A 14498-nucleotide genomic window follows, 5' to 3' on the forward strand; every position below is an offset into this window, starting at 1 on the left:
GGAATCACGTCAAGTAGATAATGCTTTTTATGAGGAATTCATGAGGTATGAAACAGGGTCATGTCAGGTTGCTGGGACCACCAGTGCTGAGGGTGGCCTGGCTGAGTGGACCCTCTGTTGGTATCCATGCCCAAGCACTTGGCCCCTAGTTCAAAGTCTTTGTCCACTGAAAATGCTGCTGTGAGATGAAACATGGAAGTGATATGCTTGACAGAAATAACTCTTGAACTTACACCATTCCCTGCTGCTGTGTGTATATGTTCAGGGCAGTGACGAGAGGCTGAAACTCAGGGATGCCGTCATGTGCTTTGAGCGATGGTCATCTGTTTCCCAGGAAAGACAGCCAGAATAAATGGAAGTGTGTTATGCTGCACCCATTCTTAGAGCAGCTCCAGCAGATTCCGCTTCCCAGACATCACTGCAGAAAAAACTGGCTCTCGCGACTCACCATTGTATGCTTTGCCACAGTGGAATAGGAAAAAAAAAAGAGACCGTGGATTTCTGGATCACTAAAGTGTCTGACAGCCCAATCTTAAGTGGGTCTATTCAAAAGTAAACCCCATTGTGTTCAATGGGGCTTGCTCCCAGGAAAGTGTGCATAGGTTTGTAGCCTGATTTTCTTTTCTAGAAATAAACGACTGCACCCATCATGGATGCTTAAATCTGCAGTGTGGGGGGGGGGGTTGTTTTCACATAAGTGAAGATTCCTTGAGTGATTCCTCAAGAGTGATTGAGAGGAAAGACACAGAACTCCTTCAGGGCTGCCAAACCTAGAAGGCAGTGCAACAAAGCAGGGGCAGGTAGTGCTTCAGCATGTGTGAGGCCCAGCACCTATTTTAAGGTCCCAGAGAAAAAGGAATAGACAATCCCATGAAAAATAGGGGCCCTAAACCAATTGTAGCAGTGGGAAGCACAGCCACAAAGCCTTTTGCAACCTCAGTTCCTCACAGCCCAATCCTAGGCATATCTATTTAGAAGTTAAGGGCCCAGTCCTATCCAATTTTCTGGTGCCAGTGCAGCAGTTCCAATGGGGCAAGTGCTGCATCCTGTGGTGGTGGGGCAGTTTCAGAGGTCTCCTCAAGGTATGGGAACATTTGTTCCTTTATCTCAAGGCTGCATTGTGGCTGCACCAGTGCTGGAAAGTTGATAGGATTGGGCTCTAAGTTCTCCTATCGTCAATAGGGGCTCACTCTCAAGTAAGTGTGGATAGGATTGCAGCCTCAATCTGTAAACTGGCATAATACTAATTCTATTATGCTTGCTTGAGGTTGAGCTGGACAAGGTCTATAAAGAACCATAAATTCTACAAAACAATAATATATCATTCAGATAACCAACTCAGAAGTGTGGTTTTCAGCTGCTTTTATAGATCACTTATATCCTCAAAATAGGGTCTTCTGACTAGGGGAATCCAGGGTTAGTCTAGGAAACCAGAGCCAGAGCATTGTTGCCTTGGGCATATGGGTTATAAAAATTAATTAGGACTGAGCTGAAATAGAAGCCTCATTTCATTACATTCTTGTGAAAAGTTGAAAATAGACTCTTTACACTATTTGTCAGTGGTTGTTTTGAAAGGGTTTGTTTTGAGATCGCTGAGTTTCCCTGATTGGCTAAGCCACCCTGCATAGAAAGCCTGGTTCCTACTTTAAATTGATGGCACCTGTCTTTAGTAACATCCAGTCCTGACTAGTGATATATATAGCATAGTCACATCATAACATGAATCTTGATGGGCTGGGATCATTTGAAAAGGAGTGAAGCAAAGAAAAAAAAATGGCATCCAAAACAGAAAAAGTGGCTGGAAACAATAGCAAGCAGTCACAAAAAAGGACAAAAAGGACAAAGGGGTTTGCTAGGGGTTGACTCCCCCACCATTACTTTTGAGCTTAAAAGCAAAACTGGGAGAACATTTGACTCTCTTCTAAAAGCAATCTAGGTGGGGAAACCAGGAAATAACAAAAACAAAAGCCCAGACCAGCCAGGAAAGTGGGGCCTGTGCCAAGTGTGCCTTTCCCTCCCCCCTCCCTCCCCCACCCCAGGAATATCTTGGCTGCACAAATGCAGTGTCATTTCTCTCTTTTAGAAAATGCATTTCAGCACTTATCGCCTTTCCCTCCTTCTGCCAGTGCTTGAACTGCAGAAGATGGAAATGACCCAGCATATATTTGAAGGATCTGGGTAAACAATGTAAAATATCTGCTGGCTGACTGTTGACACTTTTGTCATTGGGGCTCACAATTTGGCATTGATATCTGACTTTCTGCTGTGGCCCCATCTCTCCCTCTCTTTTCTTTACAGTTTATTAATTCTTGGCTCGTGCAACTTTTGTATCACTTTTATACTGCTCCTTGTACACAGTGTCTGAATTGGGGTCCATATGGAGTCATGCATAGGAAAGAAGAACAAGACTTTTGGGATTCTAACACCCAGTGCAATGGTTTTGCGTGGATATAGGATTAACTACAGCTGGGGCCATGGTATGTCCCCTTGGTGAGTCCCCTGTGCTGTCTTTGAGACTAAAGAAATGCAAGACTGGTGAAGAGAAACAAGTGCCAGTTGAACTGGAAGACTGGGTTGCAAGCATAGCAGTGGACAGAATCAAGTGTTTGCTAAGGCCCATGCGTGCAGATGCATGCACACACAGGTAGTATAGTGGCTCAGGCTTGGGCTATATTGAGTTACTTTATTGAAAACTAATCAGTACAGAGAAAAAACCTGCAATGGGCAAAACCTGAAAGTTCCTCCTTTTGAAGGGTGAGCTGCTAACTTAAGGGAGATGGCAATCAACAGTCTATGCCCCTTGATGGCGTTCTCGCCCTGATTCAAAGCTGTGACTCATCAATAGCTGGCCTGAGCTTCTGTACGGCAACCTCAAAGGGCCGAGGCAGTTGGGACTGCACTGGGTCTCCCAATCAGGGAAGCATTTGAGCAGTAGCGTAAACCAGAGGGAAGGGCCGCAGGTGCTGTGTAAGCAGCCCTTCTCACTTGCTATCAGAGCCATTTTGGAAAGCGACAGCAATGTGCAGGCACATGCCAAACCAAATGGCATCTCCTGTGTGCTGCCGTCACTGCTCAGAAGGGCTCTGATGGCGAGTGGGAGGGCCGAGTTGCAGCACCTGCAATACTTAACACCTTAGAATTCAAAAGTTCTCAAAACTTCCTGATTTACAGGACAATGTTATGTATGTCAGCTTAGAAGTAAGTGCCATTGAGCTCAGTGGGATGCACTTCCAGGCAAATAACTAACTAACTAAATAAATTTTTTGAATAAAATATTCAGATGAATAAAATTGGATAGTTTTATTCATTTTAAAAAAATTCCATTCAAAAAATGAGACGTTTTAATACAATTTTCTAACACCAGCACTGGATTCACAATTGAAAATGTCATGATTTTGAAAAGAGAGTTTGAACCATACAGTTTTTCAAACCCATCTACCTGTTAAGTTGCATCATTCATTTATAAATGCCCTTTTTCAAAAGGACTTCCCCCATTTTTATGGTTAGACTGAGTTGATTTCTTTGAGTACTGTGCTATATCCAGTTACCCATTAACCTTATTATGCTTTTTCTTTTTCACAGCCTCTATTATGGCCTTTGACCTGCAGTAGCAACTTTTCTGTCATCACCAATAATTAAGCATCATTGATCGATGTACCTGAAGCCATACACCTTAAACATCCAATAATGTGATAATAGAGAATTCAGCTTCACATATGGCATTACTACACCAATTCTCATTGAAGTAAATCCAGCTGGTTGATTCCTTGCTGAAGTTAGGAGTAGACAAGCCCTAAGGAGACTGGGGTGTGGCTAAGGTTATCAATGGGACACATTTGCAGCAGGGACTAGGGAAGAGAGATTATTCGTTTCTGATACCATATTTTAATGACATTCCAAAGGGAGGGTTCAGAATCTCTCAACACAATTAACCAAAGAAAAAGTACAAATTGGCTTGTGTGTGTAGAGATCAGCATTTCTGATCTACTATGTGGATAAGATCCCCCCCCCTTTTTTTGTTGGTAAATCACCTTAGAAAAATGACCAAATGATAATACAGGTGTGGACCACTTCTCCGATCCCTGTTATGCTATTAGGTTCTTAAGTGAACATTCCACCCAATCTAATGCCTTTGATGTGTAAACAGGCACTCCCTGCCAGACACTTGCTGGCTGCAGAGGCTACTACTGCAGGCTATGGGAGACTTGATTGCCTCATTAAGAATCTCTTAGTTGTGCTTTGACCACTGTCATATATGGGGTCCCATCCTTATGCAGTCCATTATGCAGCCTGTCCTTATAAGCAGTGCACACCTGTGTAACAATTGCTGGTGCAGGTTCAAGGAGTAGGAGGAGCATTGTGGAGCAGGATGCTTATGGAGGGGTAAGGGGATTTAAATCCCCTTTCCCTTCTGAAACCCCACGACCCTCCCCCCACTAGATACAGCATGCTCATTTTCAGTGCAGTTGTACCAGAGTGTGTGTGTGTGTGTGGGGGGGGGGGGGGTTAGAATTGAGCTCTTATTCAATTAAATAAATATTTAAACACCCACACTTTTTAAAACAAAGCAGAATCGTGTTTTTTTTTAAAGTTAAAAAGCTGCTTGGGGAAGCAGAAGGGAAGAGAAGATCCTGACCTTGCCAGGATCCAGCCAGTCAACCCTATGCCTAGGCAACTTCTGCTGTAAATGGACAGAACTGGTTTCTCCTGAGCTCCACCCAGGCTGGAATGTCTAAAGAAAAAGCCATGTGTGCTGTTGGCAAGCCCACCAGGGTGCATCTGTATGCAACTGAGATGCTCAGTATAACAGCCGAGGGAAAAGCTGGGCGATTCTTGACTCCGGAGAGGTTTGCTGATTAAATTACACTGGAGGTTTGATAGGAAACAGAATGACATGCCAACATAGATAAGGGAGCATTTAATTTGCTGCTCATTTTTACAAAACAATACGCAAGCGGCATGGAGTGTTAATGTGTTTGTATCGCCACATTTCAAACAGATGTCATGATGAAGATTCTCGTACTCTTCTCTGGACTGGAATAAATAAAATTCCCGTCTCCGGCTCTTGATTATGTTGTGCCATGAGGCAGCACAACAAAGGAGCAGGGAGAGAAAAGTCAGCAGTATTGCTTATACTACTAATGAACCCAGGCCACCCCATACAGTTCTGCAGGCCATGCACTGCACAATGGAGCCACATCTTCTGAAGCACCATTCACATAGGAAGAAGGAGGAATGTCACCTCCAGCAGGGAGGAACGAGTACCATTTTCTACTGTGCACAAAGGCACCGTATGGATTAGGGGTGGCATTGAGTGCAACAAGGCAAGTTTGCTACCTGTATAAAATATTACAAGTCACCTTGAGTGCTCCTTTCTGGAGTGGAAAGGCAGGATATAAATTCTACTAATAAATAAATAAATGTTTATAATAATAGACAAAAGATGCAACTACTACTGTATCGATAGGTTAACAACATCTTATGGGGCTGTACCACCACTGTGCACAAACCATCCTCCTCTTCTCTTTGTTCCACAATCAGTGATGTCACTGGGGGGTGCAGGCCGCACTGGGGGTGGTGGTGACATCACTATTCACCAATGTTTTTTAAATCTTGATATTTTTAAATAGTACCGTCATGTTATATATATATCAGTCAATGTGTAATTTCATGCAGAATGCAATGAAGCAAACTGCATTGAAATATCTCTGTTCTGGCAAAAACTTATAGCAAAAAACCAGCGAGAACAGGACATCACCACACCCCCTGCCCAGGGCATTGCCATACCAACTATGGCATCATAGGGGTGACGCAGTGGCCTCCCCTACCTGGTGATGCAAACCCTAGTGACACCACTGTCCACAATAACCACCCTCCACTTCTCTGTGTCCTGCGTCACAGCCCCATAAACAAAAAACCAAACAAACCCTCAGATGCTCTCTGATTCAGAGCCCAACTCAAGCTGGCTGTGGGGAGGGGAAACTCTATCAAGGCTACAGGTCTGGAAGATGAGGATGGATGACAGAGATGATGCTCTCATTGAGTTTATGTAAAAATTCAGTTGTGAAACGGAAATGTCAACTGAACATACCCTTAGCTTGCTTTCTTTACTGCATGAGTTCCTCACCTCTTAGTCTCCAGTGCCTCTCCTCACCTGTCTATGTCACTGCCATATCCCTATCAGTTGAGCTCCCTTCCCAGTTTTGTTGGGACAATCCTGTCCTTCCTCGATGAAAACTGGCCCAAGTGTACTGTATAAATTGCCTAGATCACAGGGTACTAAAGTGCTGCATAAACTATTTGCACTGGATGGCAGACAATCACAGTAATCATATAACTTTCTGAGAGGCAGGTCATATTTTGTAAACAATATAGGGTGACCACCCTGAGGCACAGTACAGCCAGTGCACAGCAGCTAAAATATGCTGAGACTCAAATCAGGAAGCAATAACAGTTACAGCACAAGCCTTTGTGTGTGTGCTCAGAAAGTTCAATGGGGCTTATTCCCAAGAACGTATGCATAGGAAATAACTGTTAAGCTGCACATGCCCAATCTCGTCTGATCTCAGAAGTTAAGTAGGGTCGGGCCTGGTTAGTATTTGGATGGGAGACCGCCTGGGAATACCAGGTGCTATAGGCTTATACCGTAGTCTTTCGAGACTGAAGGTTGCCAACCAATGCATAGGAGTGCAGCTATTCTCTGCTTGTTTGGGTTATGCCTTCTGGCCTCATCCCACAGCTCAGGAATAAACTCATATTAGCTTATTACAGTGTTTCTCAAACTGTGGGTAGGGATGCACTAGGTGGGTCATAAACCAATTTCAGGTGGGACCCCAATCATTTCAATGTGTATTTTTTTTTCCATATATTAGACTTGATGCCACCATGGTATATGACTGCATTTGAGAAAATGTGATAGATTTGTACTTTTAACGGGCTACTAGTATATGCTTTTGGTAATGATAGTTGGTGGAACTCCCAGATAAGTGTGGTTAGGATTGCAGCCTTTGGGATGCTTGGGGATTTTTTTTAACAGATCAGTAACTGCTTGAGAGGGTTAGGAGGATTCTTCTTTATTTTAAATAATTTTTTTAACTTATACTTGCAAACTTTTAATTTACATTTAATTGATTTAGGGCGCAATCCTAACACCTTATATCAGTGCTTTCCAGCATTGGCATAGCAGTGCCAATGGGACATGTGCTGCATCCTGCACTCACAGAGGCCTCCTCAAAGTAAGAGAATGTTTGTTCCCTTACCTCAGAGCTGCATTGCCCTTATGTCAGTGCTGGGAAGCACTGACATAAGGGGTTAGGATTGCGCTCTTAATTTTAATTGTATGGGGGTGTTAAAAATTCTTCTGCTTGATGATGTCACTTCTGGCAATGATATCACTTCCAGGTTAATGACATCACTTCTGGTGGTTCCTGACAGATTGTGATTCTAAAAAGTGAGTCCTGGTGCTAAAACACTTGAGAACCACTGGCCTAGTACCTTTTACCAGCGGCCTAGAAACATACAAGACTTTCGCTTATTTATCAGGCATTAATTCTAAAGGCAAGCACGAGAGAGCCCTCGCCACCTCTTCAAATAAAAAGTTGATTTTCAACTTTTCCCCTTAAAGCTGATTTTCAGAAGCAAATCTTGAGAGCTGATCAGAAATTCTGATCTGAACACACATTATTGGATGTTTCTAATAACTGTGCAGTGAATGGGGTCCTGCCGTGCTTTAGCTGCCCCTCTGTCATGGACCATGCTTAAATCACTGCTTATTTCAACATAATGACAGATTTTGATTTCTTTCTTCTTTTTTTTACAAACCCCACTCTTAATCTCAAATTAATAAATAAATCATCCTGATTAATTTATTAATGCTTTCAGAGCAGATGAGCTGGAATTGAATATTAGGCTATTCTTATGTGGAAAGAATTAATTTCTGACTTCCAGAGTCATATCAGTCGGCATATAAGAGTGTCACATTTTTATGGAGATTCACGCAGAGTGTAAAGGAACCAAACGATTAAAAAAGGTGTTGCAAAAGGATCTAAGTAAGGTGTTCAGCCAAAAACAAAACAGGTACAACAAAAAGGGGAGGGTGGTTTTATTTATTTAGAAGATTTCTGTACCCCATTTTCCCAGGCTACCAGTCTGGTGCACAAAGTGGTTTACAAGATGGGCAGCCCAATCCTATCCAGCCTGGTGCCCAGTGCTCCAGACCTCCAGTGACTCTAAAATGGATGCTGCTGCTGGATCCTATGGGTGCTGGGCTAGTGCCAGGAGACTCCTTGGGGGGAGGGAGTATTTGCTCTCTTTCCCCGGGCAATGCTGCCATGGTGCCAGTAGGTCTCCTTGGCTCTGTGTCTGCCTCTGAGCGGATGCAGAGTCGAGGAGGCCTGTGTTGGGCTGCCCAGCCTGGGAGGGAGGTTAGGATACATCGGCAGAAGCTGGTGGTTACTCTGCCCCCCTCCCAGGCCTGATCCTCCCTTTTCTCCTGTCCTTCCCCTGCCCTGAAATGCCTCACCAGGCGGCAGCTGAACTTACTGCTGTCTGCTCCTGCAGTGTCCTCTTCTGGCACTGAGGCCCAATGCTGATGACCCCTCCTTGCTGGGTGCCACAGATTTGCCTTATTATTATGGCACATTTGCAACACCCGGAACCAGTGGTATGGGCATACTGTCTCTGGGCCCTAAGATTCCAATCCTATGCATGTCTATTCAGAAGTAAATTCCATTATAATCAATGGGGCTTACTCCCAGATAAGTTTTGATAGGATTGTAGTCTTCAACATACATAAAAACAATACTTAAACAATACTTAATCACAGTGGCCTAAAAACATGCATATAAAACCTAGGGTTACAGGTGTTACAGGTACATCCAAATGGATAATTTACAACTGCCTGAGCATCTCTCCATGACTGCCCCCCCCCACACACTGCAGGATGCAGTGTACCCCACAGATACAGTTGCCTCAGTGCTGGAAAGTTGGGTAGGATTGGGTTCTAAGGCTTTTATCCCATGAATTGGCATCTGTTGCTGTTGCTGTGTTTAGCTGTTAGTAGTTTAGTTCTTTCCCACAGTTTAGTTTTTAAATGCTGCTATGTTTCTTGACATCTAAATTGCTGCCATTTTCCTGTTGTTTCTTCTTGTACTTAATTGCATTTTTATTTTGATTCTGTATACTGCTCCCATATTTATGAATAAAGGATGAAATATAAATTTTCCAAATAAACAGGTAAGATTTATAGACTGCACAAAAAACATTCATAAAGTGGTTTATAAAGCAAAATTAATTTTTTTAACAAATAACTTGCTGTTCTGAAAGGGCTCACAGAAAGATATTGGAGCACTAAGATGCATATAGATGCATATAAGATGCATATTTCACAACAGGAAGGGGGGAGAAGGTACTGTCTACTAATCTGTATGTGAGGTGAGGGGTTTGGCAGAAACTGAAGAATCTGATCTTGAATGCCAGGAATAAGTAGAGCGATGTATTTTTAAATGAAACCGCTCCCAATATCCACACTGCGTGGCTCCATCTCTAATGTGCCAGTGTCAGAAGCCAGAATAAAAACTTCCAAAGGCAATACAGTACAGTATGTATTCTCCTAGTGGAACCGGGCAGAGCAGAGTTGGATCCACTGTTCGGATATTCCTCACTCTTTCTCAGTTGCATCAGAAGACTGACAGTTTTACGCGCTGCGTGGTTTGCAGCGACCGCTCCAGATGACTTGATGTACAGCCCCACTACATAGTAATCCATCAAAGGCATGCTCTTGCCAAGACCGGCCTCCAGCCATCACAGCGAATGAGTGCCAATGCACTGAAGACAGATAATCCATATGTCTGTGCATGTCTCCTCCCACTCCTCTTGCAGTGCTTCCCTTTAATCACAGAGGGCATGTGATGCTCCCAGAAAAGAGGAGGGGGAAAAAAAAGCCATCTGAAAGCAGTTGACAGTAGGTGCCAGCCCAAGGCTGACAAGAACGAAAAGAAAAATAAGAACTACCAGTCCGTTTTTAAGAACCATTGCAAGAACATTATTTATTTTTTTATTTTAAATTAGTTCAGTTTAGGATATTCATTTCTCATTTCATAGACAACAAGTGAAAGGAAAAAGAATTGTCAGTCTTAATTTTTACTAATCGGGCTTGCTTTACAATAGAGCAAACATCTTTGACAAAGAGCTCTATCAAAGACCCATTTCTAAATGCTGCCAGATTCCATATTGAATTCTTTGTAGCCACAACCCAACATTCAGATGCTTCCTGTTCTAGAACTGGAAGGGATTCCAAGACTCATCTTCATGATCTCCACCTCTAGCAATAGCAGACCCATCCCTGACAGTTGTCTGTAGTTTCCTTCAGGCACAGCCAAGAGCAGCACTGGAGAGATGTCTGCTCTCTCTTGAGGAAGCTGTTCCATCACCTGACATTTCTTCTAGGTAGAAAAGCATTCCGCTAACTCGTCGGACTGTGATCCCCATGTGACTCTCACAGTAGTAATTCTAGCACTAGCTGTGATCTGCAAGTACTGCACAAAAGGCAATGCAGGAGCTAGCAGAAGGAAGAGTTTGTGGGACAGCATCCGTATTGGTGCTATCCCCCACAGTGCAATTTCATGCAGTATTATATCACTTTTTGTCAGTGCCATCATATAGAGGGATTATGAATTGTTTTCATTACAGAGCAGGGTCAGTGCGGTGACAGGTCTTGCGCAAGGTATTCTTTGCACTAATGGACGGGCTTTAGACTTCAAGACTTCATGCAAGCATCTTGCTGTAACTTAGAAAAAGCTCTTCTGCCCTGCAGGAGCCTGTTCACGTGCAGAAGGACACCTTAGGATACAATCCAGTGTTGCTTTCATGACATACCTGGGCAGTCCAATCCTATCCAGCACTGGTGCAGCAGGATCATGTGGCCTACACTGTATCCAGTGCTGAATTTGGGTAGGCTGGAGGTCTCCACAGGGTAACATTTGTTCCTTTACCCTATGTCAAGCCGCAGCCTGCTCAATGGGGCTACTCGGATCTGTGCCATCGAAATCACTGGCATGAGTCCAAGAAGTCCTGTGCACGATTTTCAGGATTGGGACAGGGGTCGGGATACGGCGGAGGCCTGGTCTGCCACCCCCACCCCCTCCTGGGACTGAACCACCACCACCCCACCCTCCCTCTCTCCAAAACACCCCTTGCTGCCTCCATTCTGCCCTCCCACCACCCTACCCCATCCCTCCGTCACCCAGCACAACATATACTTGCTCCGGTGGCCATTGGGCTGGATATAGTGCCAGCGGGATGCCTTCTTGCAAGTCATTCCAAAGGTGTTTTACAGCACATTTGCAACAGCTAGCCCCAGTGTAGTAGCAGCAGTGTTGGCACTAGCCAAGGTTAGAATTGGGCTGACAGTTTCTCATATTTTGTAAAAAAGAAAATTCTGTCTGCAGTATCGATGAAGTTCTATGCCCCCCCCCCACTGCATCCTTTGCTTCTTCTTTCTTTGATCTTCTGTTTTTTTGTTTTACCTTTTCAAATGACCCACATTTTGGGGTTTTTTTTTTGCAATATGAATTTCCTAGAAGGCACACAGCAGACAAACTCTTGAACCTCTGCAACTCGATACAGTGGAACACTTTGAAAAACAATCGGATAGTTTTCCTATTCTCCAGCAGAGTGGGACAGAAATCTTCAAACCTTATACCCTGGAGTAATCCCACTGAACCACAGAGCTTTAGGCTCCGATTAATAATATATACCACAAGAGGCAACTAAGATATGCCACTAAGAGATTAGATAGTGGCAAGCAAACGCCACACTTTGAACAAGAACAGAAATTCCCACATGTGCAAAGAGCACAATACTACCCTAAGGGCAACTGATCGCAAAAGAGATTAAAAAGCTGAAACCATCCTCACTGGTATGCTGTGCACAGAGAAGCCATTTAATTCAGTATTGAACAGTTTATTCCTGACTTTTCAGCAGGGAACACTGGATACCCCATGCCAGCAAATCTCAGTTGCCAAGACTGGCCGCTCATCACTGTGTGTGGCCCGTAGCGTTTTACACCATTTGCAAAACAACTCATTTGAAATCCTTCTCATGAAAGCAACACTCGGAGAATGAAAGCTATGCTGTGGTCTGTTCAACCTTTTTTGTGCCAGGATCCCAATATATAAATACATAAAGTATGAGACTAGAGACCCACTGCCAATCCTTCCCCTTCCCAGGACCTGATCCTCCCCTGCCTGCCCCATTTCTACCTCTTGTGTCTTCACAACAACCCTGTGAGGTAGCAGCCTTAGTAGGGCTGGCCTTAGGACATGTCTGGTAAGACAGCGAGGCTGTGAAGGATTATATCAAGAACTCAGTCTTGATAAGGCCGTACCAGATTGGATCCAAACCCTCTCTTGCACAAGCTTTGGAAGCTTGCTGCAACCCCCGCCCCTCCCCCAAAAGTGGCTTTGCAACTGTATTGGGGTTCATGACCCACCGATTGAAGCACACTGGGCTATGCCTCTTTCTTGGGACATGAGTGCCAAGAGCTCTAATGAAAGCTCCAAATGATGGAGCAATGGGGCTGGGTGGATGCAGTGATTGGCTCTTTGGACGTCACACTGATGATGCACGGATGTAGCACTGATGCCATACCATTGTTGAGACACTGCTCTGAGGCTGGCATGGGCTGTGTCTGGTTTTCCATGGATGCTGCCAGTGTTGCTGAACAGGGCTGTGAGTGGATACAGACAGAGCGATGCTCTTTACCCTCTTACACAACACCAGAATCAGGGGACATCCACTCAAATTGAGTGTTGGGAGAGTTAAGACAGACAAAAGAAAATATTTCTTTACGCAGCATGTGGTTGGTCTGTGGAACTCCTTGCCACAGCATGTGGTGGGTCTGTGGAACTCCTTGCCACAGCATGTGATGATGGCATCTGGCCTAGATGCCTTTAAAAGGGGATTGGACAAGTTTCTGGAGGAAAAATCCATTACAGGTTACAAGCCATGATGTGCATGCGCAACCTCCTGATTTTAGAAATGGGCTATGCCAGAATGCCAGATGCAAGGGAGGGCACCAGGATGAGGTCTCTTGTTATCTGGTGTGCTCCCTGGAGCATTTGGTGGGCCACTGTGAGATACAGGAAGCTGGACTAGATGGGCCTGTAGCCTGACCCAGCGGGGCTGTTCTTATGTTCTTAGCTTCATTGCTGGGAGGGAGGTCTGTACTGGCGTAGCATTGCTGGGGGAGAGGGGGGGCTTAGAATGTGATAGATGTTGGCACAGCATCTAAAAAGGCTTAGTTCATGGTGACCTGGGCTAGGGCCTGGTCCTGGTAATGATACCTAGATTGTAGAACTACTTCCCTCTGGGATTTGCATTAACCCCTTGCTGTCTGTCTTTCACAGTGCAGTCAATACTTTGCTGTATTGATGTTTTCTTCTGTGGGCTGATCAGTAGACTGTGTGCTCTGTTTAATTGGTGGTTTTAATTCCTGTTAATTTTTTTTTTTTTTAGTATTATCAGTGTGGCTTTTTAAAAAAATGAAAGACGGATGATTATAGGAGAGTACCGCAGACTCTGCAGATTTAATGGGCCTAAATGGAATGCAAACCACTGCTATTAGAAGAGCCAATAGGCCTGCTGTAGTTTTTACAGTGTTGAAATGAAAGATGCACAGAGGAATACATGATAGGCAATCAACATTTGCTGTGTTTTTTTTTTTTTTTTACAGGACTGCACTAAATGGGGCTGCTCTTGCACACACTTTTTACCATCTGGACATAAAGCTGGGAGGGAGGGAGAGATCTGGGATGGGCTGCCAACAGGAACCATGAACATACACAACAGTCATATCATGCTACTGCATTTCCCTGCTGGGGAAACAGCATAAGACAGATTCTGCTTCCAACCTGCATTCTCTCTCTCTCTCCCTCCCCAGGAGAGGGAGATACAGCAGGCCAAGCTTGCTACGTGCTGCTTTAACTGAAGATACAGTGGAGTGCAGCATCTGCTGCCTTTGCATGCATGATTTCAGAGGTAAGGCCTCAGCTTCAGGCAATTTTACTTAGCACAGACACCACATGAATAGCAGAATATTAAGATGTTTTGCAGAGCCCAAGCCTCTCAAAGAGTCTAGGATGCATGTTTAAACTAAGGGCCCAAGCCTCTGTAAGTGTTCTGATAGTGGAATGCCTTCTGCCAGCGGGTGCGCTGGACCAGCAGTGTGATGTGCCAACAGTGGGCACAAAAAGGTCATGAGTGCACATGACTGGCAGCCTCATGTACATGCCAATGGCGGAGCCACCCACTGGCAGCGCCAGTACAATAAGTTGGCAGTGGGGGCAGACAGTAGAAAAAAATGAGGTGGGGAGGGGGAGGAAAGGGGGAGTGTCTGGGAGGGGAGTGGACAGGTAGGAGACAGAACAGGGGAGGGAGGAGGTGTATCCTAGTGGCACCAGCACGCACCAGAATTCCATCCCTGTTCCCTCTCCTCTCCT

Source organism: Tiliqua scincoides, chromosome 1 (assembly GCF_035046505.1).
Source record: "Tiliqua scincoides isolate rTilSci1 chromosome 1, rTilSci1.hap2, whole genome shotgun sequence".
Taxonomy (NCBI): domain Eukaryota; kingdom Metazoa; phylum Chordata; class Lepidosauria; order Squamata; family Scincidae; genus Tiliqua; species Tiliqua scincoides.